Genomic DNA, 18,450 nt, shown 5'->3' with positions numbered 1-18,450 from the left:
TGTCCGCTTCGTGGCGTAGTGGGCTAACGCCGCGCGCTCGGAAGCGAGGGGTCCCTGGTTCGATTCCGCGCTACGGACACAACTTCGGAATTTTTTTCTCATTTTTCTCAGACTGGTTACACACTACTACTACTATTACGACGGGGACGGAACGGGTGCCGCTATAAGGAGCTTCGCCCCTAAAAAACTCTCATTGGCAGTATGCTTTATGTGTCAGTGAAAGCGCGCGAGGGCGAGGGACGCGCGCTTTCACGGGGAGCGCACGAGACTTCCCACTAGAAGGGGAGCGGTGGGCGAGGAGGGAATCGAGGCACCCTAGGCTGTGCATGTGCGTGCCCGCTCTCCCACTGCGGCGCATGCGCGCCGTCCTGCCGGCCTCTGTGGGCCACGGCCGCTGGATAAAAAAAAAAAAAAGTTGTCGCAGTTTCACCTGAAAGGCGAAGCATCAATTGCGGTAGCAAATTTGTAGAGAGCTACACGGAGTAATGATAGTAGCTTTATCAGCTGTATAAACTTCGACATGCAGCAGCACCGGCAACACGCAGAATTGTTGTCGACGGCGTCAGCGTTTTGCCCGCGTTCGCACAAAATGCGTGCGGCGTTGGTGACTGTTGCCGGAGCCTCTGATATAAATAGGCACTCGTTGCCGCAGCTTAACGTCGCCTCTGTCCCCCCCCCCCCCCACGGCCTTTCGTACGTCAGAAGAAGCCGCGTTTGCTCTACATATATTGTGATTGTAAAGGAGGAAAGAGACGCCTACTTCTGCAGCCCTTAAGGGAGCACGGCACAGAACGCGCGTTTGTTCTCCGCCGTGCGTTCATTCCCCGTGAAAGCGCGCGTCCCTCGCGCCCTTTCACTCGCACATACAGCGTTCGGCGGCGACGATTTCATCTCCATTGACGTCATACGGAACCTCACGGCGACAGCGACGGCGACGCCGACGACAGAAATCTGCTTTGGAGTGTCCATATAATTGCTATCGCAATAAAAGGTCCACACGTCGGGGGCTGTTGCCTGGCATCGGCATAACAAATGTGTCAGGAACGTGCTTGGAACGCCGTCGCGCGTGCAAGCCGACGCGTTCCATCGCGGATGACTAGCGGCGTTCGGCCCAGCCAAGCGGCGGACAATGCAACTACGGCCGTCACGTTCGCTCCCATTGCAGCGCGCCCGACGAGGCAGGCCGCACCTTCTTTATTGCGATAGCAATTATAAGGACACTCCAAAGCAGATTTCTGCCGTCGGCGTCGCCGTCGCCGTGAGGTTCCGTATGACGTCAATAGAGATGAAATCGTCGCCGCGCGCCGCCGAACGCTGTATGTGCGAGTGAAAGGGCGCGAGGGACGCGCGCTTTCACGGGGAATGAACGCACGGCGGAGAACAAACGCGCGTTCTAAGCCGTGCTCCCTTTAAGGGCTGCAGAAGTAGGCGTCTCTTTCCTCCTTTACAATCACCTATATGTAGAGCAAACGCGCCTTCTTCCGACACGTGAAAGGCCGTGGGGGGGGGGGGGGGGGGGAAGGGAGGCGACATTTAGCTGCGGCACCAAGTGCCTATTTATATCAGAGGCTCCGGCAACAGTCACCAACGCCGCACGCATTTTGTGCGAACGCGGGCAAAATGCCGACGGCGTCGACAACAGATCTGCGTGTTGCCCGGTGCTGCTGCATGTCCAAGTTTATACAGCTGATAAAGCTACTATCATTACTTCCGTATAGCTCTCTACAAATTTGCTATCGCCATTGATGCTTCGCCTTTCAGGTGAAACTGCGACAACTTTTTTTAAACGCGAAGCATTTCTTGCCGGCGGCTCTGTCCGTCGCTCCCGCGTGCCACACCCACACAGCGCCTGCGCGTCCCCGCCCCCTCTCTCTCCTCTCCTACGCTCCCCCCCTCTCTCCTCTAGGAATCGGAAGTGGCGCGCTCGACAGGTGGTGCGACAGCTGCATACTCCGCTGGGGGCGCCACGGTAGTTCCGCGGTATGAAAATGACGGCAGCGCGCGCGCCTAATTCTCTACTCCTGTGCAGCGCCGCGATGAGCGCTCGGGCCGCTGCCGCGAAACCATCTCCCGCTCAAGCTAACCATCTCCCCGCTGCTTCGCATCCACACATGGTTCCCTTTAGCGGGAGATGGAGTAATTTTTTTATCCAGCGGACGTGTCGTATGTTGTCGACACATAGATCGCCATTTGTTGGCGAAGTTCGTCACTAGCTTCTGTGGTGAGTAGACGGTGAGCCAGAAGGTAACGAATGCTCACGTAAAGACGGAGACGCCATTTTGCCTTTGAGGTGCGCGTAAAAGGTGCTTCGTTCTCGCACGTGCAAAAACGCGAAATGACAAAGTATAAAGTAAAAAAATATAAATATCTCCCTGGTGTGTGCTGCGTCCTCTTTCAAATAGCGTCCGGTAAAAAATTAAGCAATGATTTTTTTTTCGCGCAGAAAAAAACGGACGCAATTGTGGGACTACATTCTTTAGCGGTAGCACTCAGCGTAATTTGGTTCTGTAGCCATCGCTTCATTGCCAAGAAAAGTCGTCCGCGAGTAGTTGCCACCGCGGTACAGCGTACTAGAATAATTCTAGTACACTGTAACGGCGGGTTCGAAATATTTTGGCAGCTGGTTTCCCTTTGACGGTCGTCAACGCCATAGCCGAGTCTCTATTCCAAACTCGCCTCCTCCCGCGCCAACGGCAGCGACACGCAACGCGTCCGCAGCGAACGCGAAGAGCTCGCCCCGAGAGACGCGCCGGCCGCGTCGCCGGCTGCCGCCGCTACCTCTGAACGACTTCAAGATCATTGTGCGCCCCAAATCAATCTCAGTTCCAATGCATCTCAAATCCTGCTCAAATCCAGGACTTAATGTAGCTCCAATCCTGCTCAAATCCTGCGCTTGTGTAGTTCAAATCTAGCGCTAATGAGGTTCCACTAACGTGAAACCTGAGGAAGTGCGAAGCAGTGATGCCCCGTTGTAGGGTGATGGCGCCCTCTCTTGTGCTGCGCTGGCACCAGTATGGCGTTTCGGAAGCGATTTTAATGAGTTTCTGCTAATTATTGCACTTAATGCTTGATTATTCCTGTCTTTTAAATTATTTCGAATCATGTTAGTTTATTTTGAACCGGTTTTGATCAATTCTGCACTTGTTTTGACTTGTTTGTGAGCGTGATCACGACGGTCGCCGACGCCGACAGCCCGGGCCCCTAAAGTGCTTTGCACTTAATAATGGTCTAGCGGCTCACGTCGATAGATGTGTTGCAAAGAGAGTGGTAATGCTTTAGTCAGGAATGTCATTGCACTGAGAGCACTCCCATAAACTTCCATCAAGGACTGGTTTGAGATAAGAGGCTTTCCCGTTCGCGCTCACTGCGAGTAAACGCCTGAGCGGAAAGGCGACGAGACAACCACCGATGGTAGCACAACGTACTGCGGGGCCATTTTCGATTTGAACTGCGCAACCTGATCTGAGTCAACGGCGAGCGTGAATTCGGCGAATGGCGCGCTTAATTGACTTGGTCAGCCGGAAGGAGTTGCCGAAAGGGAGAGTGCGGTTGACTTTTGGGAGCAGTCGTGTTTGCGATGTGATGGAGCAACCAGTTCCATTCGCCGTATTCGGACAGAAGCGAACTGAGGTCTTAGCTTACGGAGCAACAGTTTCTCTTACTTTAGGCCAGTCCCTCTTTTCCCGCTTCTCTTATATTCCCCCCAACTTTCCAGTTGAATGTCGCAGACGAAGTGTTGCGAAATTTACCCATCTAGAATGTTTACATTTACTGTTAGCACGGTTGAACAGTGGCAATGTGTGCATAAGTTGTGCTTGCATGCAAAGCGTGGGCCGACTCTTCTACCGCGCAAGTTTGCGTATCGTTGTCCTTCGCTGAATGTTGCTTTGTGGCAACTTTATGTTATATAATTGAATTGTGCGCACACACACACACACGTGTGTTGTGTATGTGTGCGTGCGTGCACCAAACTCAGTGTTGCCTCTCCTCGAGCTCGAAGCTTATCCTCGTCAACTATCCGCAGAGCTACGTGCATGGAGATGCTGCAGTGTGTCGGCGCTCTAGTCAAAGGGGTTTGATTGCAGAGCGCAGCATTCTGGTCCGAGTCAAACCAGTTTTCTTGACGTATATCTTGCCGTTTTCGTAGGCCAGTACCGAAGATCGTGCAGTTAAAAAAGAGAAGAAGAAGAGAAAAAACAACACATTTGAGTAATCATCGTAAGTGACCACAGCCCAAGATAAAATAAACGCCTTGTGCCCCGAATGATAGTGCGTAGAACTGAATAATTCACCTTGACATAACTGCGCCTCTGAAGAAACTACTCAGTATCAAAGGCCGAAAGCCATTGCTCTAGATTTGAGGTCACACTTGCAATAGCAAGAACGTCCACTCGAGTGCAGTTCTGCTCTGTTCGACTTGCTCCCAGAACATTCTAGAAGTGACGGTGTGGGGTCGGATGGAACAATTGTTTGTTTTACCTATAAGTATTAGTGTACACGGTTTTCTAGGTTACGGTCACCCGCGCTGTTATTGTTATTAGTACATCAATAAACTTCCCTTTGTAGACGAACATTGCGTGCCTGCGGAATTGTTGACTATTAAAGCCGTTGTGTGTGCCGCGTCTCTTCTCTGTCCTTCGTCTTTTGGATGGTGTCATACTCAATAATACGTACCAACTGACCCAGATCACAACTCTACTGCGGAATTCTAAAGACGGGCATACCCTCTGCCACTGGGTATGTCATATATATATATATATATATATATATATATATATATATATATATTTAATGCTGGCTAACACTCCCAGGGTTAGATCTTGTGTACTCAAGAATGTGGGCGAGGGAAGAGGCCACCGCAGCACAATTAGTAGTGCCACGCACACGTAATTCGGAGGCTGTGGGTTCGGCTCCCACCGGCGGCAAGTTGTCTTAACAGCGAAGCTGTTTAAACGCGAGGTTGGTCCGTTAGTCGTGCGCAGTAAAACCTCCGCCGAGCGATGACGTCATTATGCGTCGCCTAGCGACGTGTCACCCAGCTGCGCCGAGCCTCGCCACAGCTGCGGAGGAGGCGCTAAGCCGTGACGTCATCGGTGGCGTCGCATCGCTTCGCCCCAGCTTTGCCGAGCCATGACGTCATCAACCATGCCCCCACGTAGCCGTGCCAAGCCTTGCCACAGCTGCAGAAGCGGAGCTGAGCCGTGACGTCACTGTGCTGATCCTTATAATGGCTTCGCGTTGCCCCGGCGGCGAAAGAATGCCCCGCGTCTCCGAGCCGAGCGCCACGCCGTGAAGATGGGACGACCGAAGAAGTGCGTTACTCACGAAGAAGAGGAAGCGCGGCGCCAAAACCGTCGTGCCGCTACTCGAGAGCGGATGAGACGACTTCGGTCCAACCCCGAGTATCGCGCCTGAGTCTCGGAAAAAAAGCATAACCTCGCGAAAACCAGATAAAGCTAGGTGGGATCGACAGCTTCCCTGTATGCACAGTCTTCGCACCACTAGTGTGAAGCTGCCCCCATTTTTTTCGTCTACTTTCATTTTCCTTTAGCTTATCATGTATAAACTTCAATTAAAACTGCAAATAACGTCCCGTATGTTTTGATTGGCTTCATTATCTATTGGCTTAGTATGGTTGTTATACAAGGTGTCCCAGCTATCATGCACCAACATTCAAAAATATGCAAATGCCACGTAGCTGCACAGTACCAAGGTAATGTTGTTTGCCGTTGCTTGGAGATACTCAGATTATTTCTTGCATTCCGCCTAATTACATAATTAGCCTTCATTAATAATCAACTTCTCGAATATTATAATTAGATGAAAAGTGACAATGTGAAAATTGTAGAGCAACATGAAAAACTCCCGATACAGCTTTCTGTTGCTCAATACGTGCTACATAAAAGTGTTTTTCCGAGCGTGAAAGAAGCCCGCGAATACACGCAAAGTGCCCCGAGCGGTAAGTCGCGCGGCAACTTCACGAAAATGAGTTTCATGACTCAATCTCATGAGTCCGCGAATTTCGTTTTGCGGTCACGTTCATGAAACTACGTTGTTTAACTGTATAGCCACTGGTCTCATAATTGATTTGTGTATGTTACTGCTGTTCGTATAAAACAAATCAAAATCGCATGGAACGCATCATTTTACGCTTCAAATTTTGACGTATATCAGCGAACAGTGAACTTTTAATGAATATGGCAAAACAGTTCTGCGGAATCCCGCAAGGTGGATGAAGCGTCATGAAAGGAAAAATTGCCATCCCCCGGAATGTAGACCGAAGCTACATCCTAGAATGGATGTCTATAAGACAGGCCATGTTTATAAATGTTACAGCTTGTTTGAGAATTCCTGGTCATTCAGCAACTTATTTTAGCCAGAGGTCATCAATTTAAGCACGTTAACACTTATACGCAATGAGGCGGCACACATTCACGAGGAAAATAAAAGCGGTGAAATATGCACAAAATGAATGCGTCACTGCAACTTTGGCGCTTCATGGTGAGGTTGTGACGAGAAATTAAAAAAAAAAAGAGGGGGTAGGCTAGCCTTCGCCAGTAGTAGTAATCAATGTTTTTCGGGCAAATGAATAAAATGTAGTTTATACAAAATCCTTTAACAATTTCAACTGATTTGGTGTTCCTCTTCAGTGTCCTTTTAAACACATGCATAACATTTACTTTCCTTGCCTTGAAATTTAGTCCTTCAGCTGCTGCGCACTGTTCTTGCAACTAAAGTACAGTAAAGCGACACGACGAGCCGCGTCTTCTTATCCGGTCTCCCGCCTATCGCCTCAAATATGCACGAATCCGACAGAACTTGAGTCAAGCAAACAGCTTCGAAGACTTCACCGACATCTGCTTAGTTTTTTTTTTTTTCGTTCCTTTCTTTTTCAGAGTAAAGCTGACATAGAAGCAACGGGGCACTCCACTTTGACATCTCCGCATGATTTGAAGCTTTTATCGTCTCTTTTACTGAGACCTTAAAGCCGATTCTATGTGCCTGGAGTTATGGCACTTTTTCAGTACTCTTGCATCTACTCCTGCTCAGCGGCTCCTCTCCACGAAAGGCGATCGATGTTCCTTTTGCACTACGCTGTTTTCTATTGTCTGTCATTCCTCAGAGCACATATTTTTCAGTGTGTAAGTTCGCTGCTTTCACGTTAAGGAGAAAATGGATGTTCCGTTTGTTTGGACTCGTGCGCTCTATTTGAAGAAAAAATGAAGATAGTGACCAAGCACGAAAGAGCATTTGTTTACCCAGACTTCCAGGCTTAAAACTCTTTTCGAGATTTCTTCTGCTTTTATTTCTGCTGCTGACTAATCTTATGCTCAAATGCATCTCCACTGCACGAAAATCTTCTCGCAACTGAAAGGTCCCCGAGAGCTGTCGGAGCGCAAACACAGATTATTCTTTCATGTAAACAGAACATAAAGAAACGCAGAAAATATATGCGTGCTATTCGAACTAAGCTGTTTGGTCTTCAAGACTATACGCACTTAAGGTTTTTTGGTTTCTTTAACAGAGGGCTTTAAAGGCGTTCGTTCTTTTTATTATTGTGAGGCGTCGCAAACCTTCATCATTATGCCGGGCAAGAACGCTTGACGGGCAAACTGCGCAGTAATTTGCATCCGAGAGAAAGTGCCGTTACGCGCTATTGAATTGTTACAATTGGGGCTAATGAACCCACTGCGAGCGCCAGTTGTAAATTTAATTCTTCATTATTGTCCCTCGTTATGGGACCACGATCATCTCACCACGGAGTGGGTGGAGGCGCTCAAGAGCTCCGACCTCGCCGCTCACCTACGGGCTGTCCAGAGGGCCGGCGTTCAGGCACGGCTTGCCCGTCACGACGTGGAAGTGGCCCGCGGCGGCTCTTCCCCCGTAAGTGTGTCTCGGAGTCTCACCTCAGCACCTGAATAAAGTTCATTGTCTATTTGTCTGTCTGTCATCAAGACATTGTTTTATTTTCGTTGGCAAATGCTGGATAGCAGTTTCATTAATGCTGTCTTTCCATTCATAAGTCGCGCAATTTAGGCAGAACAGAAGAGAACAATAATAAATGCTAAATTACCTCATCGTGATGAAGTGTTTAAAACTTGGATTAACCGTTTTGCAGCTGTATATGGAAGCTCGCGCTGCGCTAAGCTCGGGCTAGTGCCATTATTGCGCGCCTCTAGAGAATCAAGACATCACTTTCCCACGCTCACTCGCGTCGTTTCTACATCCCTCTTATCTTCGTTTGATTTATATCACGCTCACATCTACGCCACTGCCACCTTCGACGGAACCTATCCTTTCCGTCGTATTATCGTCGATAACTGTATGTACAAAGTCACGCATCCACACCACAACTGCGGTGCTTGCCCCACTCGCGGCTGGAAGACGTTGACAAATCGGTGCGCGAACATCGTTCCTCGGAAGCTTCGGTCCAAAGTCGGCTTTGGCAGCGGATTTAGTTCCTCCCTTCCGTCAGTGATTCGGCTCTATGGTTTGTTTTCCCTGCTTGCCGAAGCAGCAGGAACCTCGTTCCTTATCCACCGTCATTTCAAGCCGCCGCGAAAAAGAAAGATTTGTTTTCGTGAACTCCAAAGCCTCCAGACAGTGCAACTTCCCTGAGTCTGATCCCGCGATGTCTGGTCGCTTGCATTTCTTTCTTATCGCTCAGACAGCTTAGTTCCTCGCGATACTAGCGATATTTATAGTTTCTCTCCAAGTCCGCCAGTGACACATCCGTATTTGTCTTTAGAAATCCAGGATACTCCTTCTAACAGTATTCCTTATCCAATTTAAAACAAGAGGATTTGATCAGTTTTCTCTTTGTGCCAAGGCACCCCCAGCGCCCCTTGCGCTATAGCACCAACAACCAACAAAGCTAGCCTGCAGGCGCACGTATTTCACATGAAAGAGATATAGTTATTGATTTGCACTGACGGCTAATATATATTTAATACAAAATATGCTCATTCAACGCACATGTTCGCATCTGATAAGCGAATCTTTCGTGAAGCGGTGAAATAAATTCCATGTAATAAATCAGACCGTATCGAATATACCCATATATATATATATATAAAATCATTGTAAATAAATCTTCTTTACTGCCTTAGCACCAGTGTTGGCAGTAAAGCGTTACAGGCAATGACGACGTTACCGCTAACAGGCTACTTCTTTTGGTAGCTTAGTCACGTTGTACTAACACTTATTTAAGAGAAAGCTTTAGTTCGGGGCAAACTCCGATGCCGCCTTATTCAAATACATGTAAAACGCAGAAATTCTTTTATGAGACAACCCATGGACCGATTTTAATTAAGGTTATGGTATTTGAGTGAGGCGTTAAAGTTTAGTGACTGTAGGAAGCGAAATTTTTATTTAGGACCTGAAAGTGTTTACAAGTATAAAAAAAAATTGAGCACGAAATTTACGAATTCGCAACTCTGGACCAAATACAGATATCGCAGTTTTGTGAACTGCATTCGTTAGAGCATCTAAAGCGGACGAAGTTGATAGATGAATTTACAGCTTACGTTAATTTGTTGCAATGTCTACAAGGGTTTTGCAAAAGTGATACACACATATTATAGGTAAATTGGAGAGTGGTGTATGATACATCAATTTTGTCCGGTTTAGATGTATCATTAGGTTCAGTTTATAAAATCGCGATATCTTTTTTCATTGCTAAATTACAGAGTTGTAAGATTGAGGATTTCGTGTTTTCAGAATTTGCAATTTCGAGCAATTTTTAATAAATGTTGATGCCTTGAATAAAAATTGCACTTCCTACAGTCACTCGATATTAAGTTTTTCTGTTAATTAGAACAAACCTAAGCAAAATCGGTGCTGTGGTTAGTGAGAAAAACGATTTATCCGTGGTACAGTGCGACGCAACTTGAAAAATAACGATATTGAAACGTCCAAGAATTCAGAAGAAAAAAAAATGATTTAATCGTCGCGATGGCACATCACGAGTCGCCGTATAGCGTCGAAGTCCCTAGTTATAACGAAATTATTTTTGAACAGCTCTGATAGCGTCCACGCCACAATGGTTGCTTGTGTACTGCCAAATGTTCATATTCTGCGGCATAAAGCTCACGGCACGGTGCGGAAACGCGCTCGCAGCGAAAGCAAAACATTGTGCGCGGACATGCATGCATACACGCAGTCGGTCGCTACGAACCCGTGCGATCGCTGCATTGAGACTTCATTCTGTTGTGCTCCATTTGGTTATACAGACAGTCCAACTATAAGAACACATTTCACATAGTCTGCTCTCAGCGATTGCTTACCATCCACGCAAGAAGCTGGTTCGGGGGACTCCATAGCGTCGACCGGGCACAGTGGGCGTTCACTGTAAGTATTCGGCAAAGAGATGACACCCGTAAACTATTCTGCGCTTTCTGTTTGCCCAAGGTTATTATATTTACGGTAAGAAACATCCCTCGCTTGGAGAGTACTTACAGAAACGGCCAGGAGGGCTCCCGCGTGGTGTTTTTGTTCAGCGCCGACAGCCAAACTTAAGAGGAGCGCGCCGCGTTATCCCTCATACTGCGCAAGCGAGGCGCTTCCGACAGATGGCGACTCCGTAACTCCTCGCCCCCAATACAAGATCGCAGGAATATAAATGACGCGGATTAGATACCGGCCAGCGCCAAATTTTAAAGGTTAGTTTTTGTCATTGAGCAACCAGAGGCACATACACACCCCGTGATCTAAGTAGGCGTTAAAGAGATTAATTGAAGAGCGGCGTATATCCAATGTTAGGTACGGACGGACAGGCAGACAAACCTAACGAAAACGGAGTGTGGTTCCCAAAGAATGCAAATCACATTTAAAAATAGACAACAACTCTCGCGGACTCTTCTAGCGGCGCACCTCGATGCACGAGAGAGTCGGAGACCAGCACTCAGTTAAGCATTATACTGGATGCTCTTCGTTGTGCACCATGAGAATCTGCTGAAAGTTGTGCCCATCTTTAGAGTTACTTAATATGTCGTTTCTTACATTTCTGCATCACCACGACCCTTTTCCGTTCACTTCGCGGTATAAATGCGCCCGTATGCACCGATAGGTCGGTTGTAAATACGCGCGAGTTCTTGTCTAGTTTAGTGTGACTCTCATAGCATAACTCTTCTATTCGAGCTTTTCGCAGATATTAAAATCACCCCGTTCATTTGCGACATTGAGCTGACAATATGGTGCCTATGTAAGGATTGTGGCGTTCTTCAGAAGCATGGTTAGCCGAATAATAATTACAGTCGGAGACAAGTATCCCGGCAAAACACTTGTGAAAGGCGTAATGCTTGTTCGTATGAAGTTTAATATGATAACGCATAATCTTTTTATGCTTTTGGAAAGAGGAAGAATTAGGCACATTGTCTCTTTTGTGCAGTCACTGATTAATTTATTTCGCGTTTTTGTTGTTTGCAAGCAATGCCACTTGCTATCCTGGAGAGGCTGGTGAAAAACGTTCTGATTATCACTGGTGTGCTTACAAAGAATGTATTGTAAAAGTCATCAACGACAATCAAGGAACCTGTAGGTCTTCTGTACCTATACGAGGGGTCCGTGCGGAATAAATGTTACTCTGTGCCTCGTTACTTCTGAAGGCGAATATATGCCATCTTAACGCAACTACTAGCAACTGCAATATTTTAACCACAATTCTACTGGGCATAAACGGACATGATTATTATCATTGTGCATTTGGCAAAAATGGCGCGTTTTTGCAAATGTGACCTTCACGGAGGGCTCAGCGTTCCACATAGTAGACTTGGTTTTATTTTTTTAAGTGACATCATAAGTTGAAACCACAATTTACAGAAAATTTCACAGACTAAAATCACAAAAAACGCCATATTTTAACAGAAACGTGTAGTTTTGCCGATAGAGTTCATAAAAGTGAATCCGCAACTATACTACTAAATAGAAATGTGCAGCCAGAGCAGGTCCTTAGCCTTTCCTGCCGACCGTTTTGGGATATGATTCGGAAACAAAAGCAATCTTTTCCAAAGTGTGTATTTTGCTAAAGAAAGATTGCTATCTCGACCCGAGGTAAAGTGCGCAAAAGAACCTGAGGAAAGCGACAAAATAAAAGAGATGGGCAGGGGGGGGGGGGGGGGGGGGGAGGGAGGGGGCGGTGCTGAGTGCAGGAGTCTGAAAGGGGCGTGCCCTTTGCGAAACAGAGACGGAGCGAGAAAAGTTACCAAATCCCGCGACGAGCACTTCATCCACGCACGGCGTGTGGGCCGGACGCCTCCCATTGACTCTACGGGCTGATGATGGCAATAACAATGCCGCTAATGAAGGGTCCGACGCCGTGGAGCTTGTACAGTCAATGCCCTTTGTTCCCCTTCTGAGCTCTGCCTTCCCTAAGTTCTTTTATCCGCCATTTCTTGCTTTTGCTCTCTTTTGGTAAAGTCCGTCAGACTATAAGCGTCGTCATGTTTTGGCTCTCGCAGGACCCAGGCGTGCTTTTCTTCTCGTTCTATTTTCCCCCCTTCTCTGAGTTGTGCCCAAGTGGAGCGTCGTTTGGAAGAGAGCACTGATCACGGCGTTTCAAGAAGCTCGTCCGGAGCAGACGGATTAGCCCAAACAACGGATCAGAGAACCGTGATTGCCTTCTTAGCCGCTTTCCTCCAAACCTCGCGCTGACAGCGACTGGGAAAACGGAAGGGAAAGCGTCAAATCTCTGTGTCTTCGAGGGTCAGCGAGCATCCCCTTAACGATCTCGAGTTTAGCGTCGTCGTACTTGGTGCTCGATTTTTTGCTTCTTTAGCGTGTCGGCCACTGTTCCTGAGCATGTGCTTGCTTTCAGCCGTTCAACACCTTTCCATTTCGTTTCATCGGATGCCTTCCTTGCCGAGTAGTGGCACTGTACCAAACATTCATTGTACCAAACAAAGCTTTCTCAATATGTGATTCTTAGTGAAGAGAGACGGATTGTAAGAGAAAAGGAAATCTGCATCGCCTTCTCATTTTAGGCCTCAGCTTTTCGCTTCCTCATCTATGCTCAGAACACAAGTAGTAAACAATGCTATCGTCATATCCGTAGCTACGAGCCAAAAAAATATTCTTGCAGCAGAACGTGAAACAAATTATGCGCAAGCGAATGTAAAGATTACTTGGATTCTTAGAAAAATAAAGTAAGCAAACACCAAGGAAGTTGCTACATAGCATTTGAACGGACTTCGTAATAACAAATGACCTGCTGCGTTTAAGAACCGTTTCAAGCTGTTTGGACAAATGCATGTTCCTAAGCTTATACGCAGTTCTAACTCAAAACAACGCCGCTAACTTTAGTTTGTTCGGCTGTCTAAGCCCTCCGCAGTATAAACGCACAGCCTTCCGAATCACTTATTTTGCTTCTCATAGTAATGTGGCATACACTGGCAGTACAAGTCTAGGGGTACTGCGATACGGCAAAATGTAAAGGAAATCGCAATTAATAATGGGCATGCCTGCAATGCCTGGGAATATTGCCAGCTTGTGTTAAATCAATCAATTTGAACGGAAACTTTCTTTGCAAAGCCTCCTCGACTTTCCTGACCGTGGCTGTTGGCTGAGCGCTGGTACTGCTGTCTTGCTGAATAGCTCACGCGCAGGATAGTGTCAGCATCTCTATGTATACCCTTACAGATGTCCAGGGGACAAATTCTGCGATGATCACTTTCGGCGATATCATCGCCTTGGCCACGCTTTGGCCATCGGGCGCGCGCTGACTGGCTGGTTGAGCAAAATCGGATGTGCACGTGCTCAACGAGCCAATCAGCGCGTGCCTGATAACCGAGGCGAGGCTAAAGCGATAGTATTGCGGAAGTCGATCGTCGCAGAATACGTGCCCAGGCCTTGCTTTCTACAAAATTACTCAGGGAAAAAACGAATGATACCTAACTATTCACATCGCAACAAATAAACGTCATCGATAGCACAATTCTGCCTTTAATGAGGAAACCTTTCTATGCCTACTTTCTTAACCATTAGACCACAATCGCACGCATACTTTTATCATGCCAACGCCAACTACCTCTTTTAAATAATCGCAATGTGTTGATGATGATGATTTCCATGCTATGGCCCATACCCATAATGGGATATTGGCAAAAAACAACAACGGGTGGTACATTTAATATAAATAAGAATAAATGAAGGCATGCTGGCAAAATAAGAGTTTTCGCATTGCGTTGCAGTGTTACGCATGCGTGCTCGCCATTTTCCATTGCCCTGAAGACGCAGGAAAGAAATGGGCGAATTTATAGAATTGCATTAACCCCTTCCCGAAAGCTTGGCTTCATGCAGATTTCAAAATGTACGTGGGGTCTGCATAATTTTCAAAATTATTATCTGTGTTTCACACCAGAAAGCAAAACCAAAAATAAACCACAACATAGAGTTAAGTTCCCAAGCAGTAATAATAAGCATAGCCGCAGCTAGCGGTAAACCTTAAATATGTCTTGTAATAAAATATGATTTTGCGTCTGTTGTTTGTTCGTAAATGTTATAAATAATATATCAATCACTCCATTTAAGCGGTTAACGAGAGTGCTGTACTATTAGGGTATCGATACAAGGCAAATCGTGAAGCCAGTCATTTTCCATTACGGCAGATAAATAGCACTGAAACCGTGCTCTTCTGACTACGTTAACGGTACATACACTAAGCACACCACAAATAAATGCTGCTAGTACACGGGACTGAAATCTAAAGAACAACCACTTTCCATCATTTCATAAAGTTTTTAGTTTGCTTACTATAATAAAATATAAGGTGCATCGCATTAAAAGCTGCACAATCCAGCTTATAATGCGATACTCTTCAAGGAGAAGAACGTAGTCAATTGAAGCTATTTCTCAAGGAAAAAAAAAACACTTCGAAAGCACAAAAACACCAAGACAGCAGTCGTGTGAGTTAAGTGTATTGGAAGAGGATAGCGACTTCGGAAAATCCGTGCACGGAGCATGATATTTGTTCTTGATGATTGGGCACTTGCGTAATACGGCAATGTTCTCTTCGGGTTTTCAAGTTCATCTTGCTGATGACGAGGAAACTTCGCACATTTATTCGCACTGCCAACGAGCACGGAGACGAACAGTGAGAAACGGAAAAGAAGCACGTATGAACTGAAGTGAAAAGAAGAAAAAGGCAAATTTTCACGCGGTATTGGTATTTTCTACGGTTTCCTGGTCGGCCGAAAATCTAGTTTGACGCGCTTCTGGGAACTATACTGGCGGACAACTTTCTGTAGCATTCAAAGGAATGCTGCAGGGACCGAGCTTCTGCGCATGCGTTAGAGCGCCAAGTATTCCGGCTGTGCTTGAGAGCGCTTTTCGTTTCTTGGAACAGCTACTGAGTCAGCGTAACCGCCACCTGCGAAGGTTTCGCATTTGATCAAACGAGGAAGAAAAAAGCAGAAAGATGAGTCAAATTTAACATTCAGTGGTACATTTTTTTTTCTTATTTTGCTATAGTAGATAAGATGTTTACGCTTTCCCTTCATCAGCTTATAATAACGTGGATGAGAATGTAGTGCTTCTTTCAGCAGCGCTTTTACTTCTCTGTACCATAGTTTTCCTTTCATCGCCACAGAAAGTTGTCCGCCAGTATATAGCGTCCAATTTTCTCGCTGTCTGGAGTATAGAACGTCGCGTAAATAAATAAATACGGTGTTCTGGGGCCATTCAGCTGCAATACTTGTCTGGTCTGCCCTGCAAGTAATTTTCTTACGCTTCTTTTTTGTTTTGTTTTCGGAGTTATTTTTATTTCATTTTGTTCAAGATAGCAGCAAACGCATGGACCAGAAACTGCTTCCTACTGTCACCTCACAATATGTTTTGTTGTTCTATCTGTCTTTAATGCGAAAGCATGATATACCCCATTGCGTGAAAATCCGTCGTAGTCGGCGAGGCCGATATATGATACCAAAAATGGCCGACGGCGCAAAGAGTGAAAACACAAAAAAATTGCTCCGATTCACGTCAGATTTCTCAGGGAGGTTCCTGTAAACAAAGTAATTTAATGGCTTTGAAAAGAAAAATCTGTATATTTCTGTTTGCGTGGAAATCCAACCTTAGCCTCCGGGTTAGGACATGAGTACGCTTCCCCGATGCCACGGCTGCTCCATGGATCTGGCTGACTCAAGGTGTGGCCTAGTGCGTGCGTCATTGGGCACGTGACGGTGCAGCCAATGGGGAAGAGGTGGCGCCACGTCATGAGTGTATAAAATGAGCGCGTTCATATGACGTTCCGAGGTCTACAAACTGTACAATGTTTTCACATTCTCACACGTAAGCAGTCCTAAATGTCCCCGCCGATTTTTTCTTTCTTTTTTCTTTTTGAGCGTGAGGACAGCTTGAGCAATTATGCCTAAACATTGTTCGGTTTTTTGTACTTTTAAACCCGCTTTCACGTTTATGCATATTTCTTAGCGACATGTATGCTGAAAAGATCTTTGATTAATAGCGTTTTTTTTCTTTTGTACAGCTTGCATCAGTCAAAGAATGTGAAGCGCCAAATGAATGATAAAGCCAGTACGTGGGTGGCTTACTTGACCAAAAATATATTTTAAAAAATACGAAGTCCTTTAAAGGTAAAATATTCGATCGCAGTTCATTAAAGTAGACTTTCTATCGAACATTGCCTTCAAAATGGGTGCAATTTAGCTAACGACGTCTATAATAAATAGGTTACTGTAACGCACTTGGTTACATAGCAAGACTAAAGGAATATTACTAAGAAACAATTATCCCGGAGTACGAAGCACCTGTTCAATACTGCTTTCGTTAGCGCTTGGATATTTGCTCATTATCTTCCCTAATCCTTTCCAGCATCGTCATAAGGTACGTTGAGTGCCAATATTCTGAAATGAAGCACATGGATGATTTTAATATTGGCATACATTTTTTAAAAGCATGTACTGAATCTCCAAGTAGTCAAGGTATATACAGATTACAAAGCGAAAATGAATTTAGTCGTACATTGTTCTGGCTTAAATTATTTCATAAAAAGCCTTTTAAGAAATCCCGCACTGAAACTCAAACTCAAACCGCTTGCGGCGTCACTCAGTCTTTATCTTTCTCTCTCCCTCGATCGACGAGAAAGCCTGAGCAAACTTATCGCATAACCAATTATCAAGCGATACCTGACACGCGGTATGTATAACTGTTTAGTAGTCAGGAGTTGGACGAAAGATCGTCCGGTCAGGTAACATGATGATGAAGAAATTGCGGTCACTGACCAAGTCAAGAGAAAATAACACACAGAGACGTTTCGGGACCCGTACCTTTATCACACATGGTTTGCGTGTCTTGTTTTGTAATTATTTGGCACAATTACTGCCTTTGCTCCCACTTGTTCTTAGCCTAGGTCGCTCGTTACAGAAAGAACATTGCAGTGAAAATCATGTTAAACTCTGCAAATCATTGCAGGTGACAGTCCGCAATTTTGCAGCAGTGTTGCGTGATTCGGCGTACTTTCAACTCTAATGGCTAACGACCAAATCACGCACTCAGCTATTATTCTTCTGCTTTGTATTCCTTCCTTTGAAAAACCGGAATATATATACGAACTACTTTGTTCTGAGATGTTTAAGAGCTTTAAAAGAGCAATAGTCGAGTCCTTTTCCTACCATGTCTTTCTCCAGACTTTAGATGTGCTGTTGGAATTCTCTCTATTCACGTGTTAGTTTGACTGGAAACGGGCCACTGAAGTGAAAGCTCGTGGAAGCACAATGTGCAACAATATCTGCACGTAGCGTAAAGTTGGGGTTGCTAGCATAAAGAAGGAGAGGGAGAAAGGGGGGGGGGGGGCGCACGCCAAAATTGTGCTGTGGGTGGCCGGAGTCCTACTGCACCAATAAACATTGGGAAACATGTTCATGAACTGTCACGGATAAAATTGCGCAACACACAGGGCAAAGGACAAGACGACACGACATGATCACTAACTTCCAACACAACATCCAGTGTGAAACAATCGCTTTGTCAAAATGTCACGCAAACGTACATCAAGCCTTTCTGCATCGACATTTTTGTTTGTTAATGTCAGGTTTTAGAGGTCACTATATAGACAGCTAAGCTATCGATTAAGCAGGATCGCCTGGTTTTGTTTGCAGTGGAAATATTACGATGTTGTTTCATTTGCCCTCCCATTCCATTTCTTTTTCTATTATCTCAAATATGATTCAGAGCAAAATATTATAACCTTAGGGCAGCATTCGTGGCTTGGTACAGCCTATACGCGGCATATTTGTTTACAATAGAATGTGTAGCTATTAGTCCTTTTTGAGGTGTCCTTCATATTTGCCCCGAGACAAGCGTAATAACCAGCGCAGCCTAAAGGCACGAATCTCTCCGAAAATGTGATAGCATTTTAAACGATCAATGTTGCTTTGATGACCGCATGAGTGTACAGAAGTGGCTTGCAAGAAAAGGAATAGTATAAATTGTGCTAATGAA

General features: G+C 45.8%; 1 protein-coding gene across 1 annotated transcript in view; it reads left to right on the top strand.

Moving 5' to 3' along the window:
- Nucleotides 1–18,450, top strand: part of LOC119442869 (zwei Ig domain protein zig-8-like) — a 244,427-nt gene that overhangs the window by 160,316 nt on the left and 65,661 nt on the right. The gene's annotated exons all lie outside the window — the stretch shown is intronic.

This window comes from Dermacentor silvarum, chromosome 2 (genome assembly GCF_013339745.2).
Source record: "Dermacentor silvarum isolate Dsil-2018 chromosome 2, BIME_Dsil_1.4, whole genome shotgun sequence".
Lineage (NCBI taxonomy): Eukaryota > Metazoa > Arthropoda > Arachnida > Ixodida > Ixodidae > Dermacentor > Dermacentor silvarum.
Note: the sequence above shows the minus strand (reverse complement) of the source record. Positions and strands in the feature narration are given on the sequence as shown.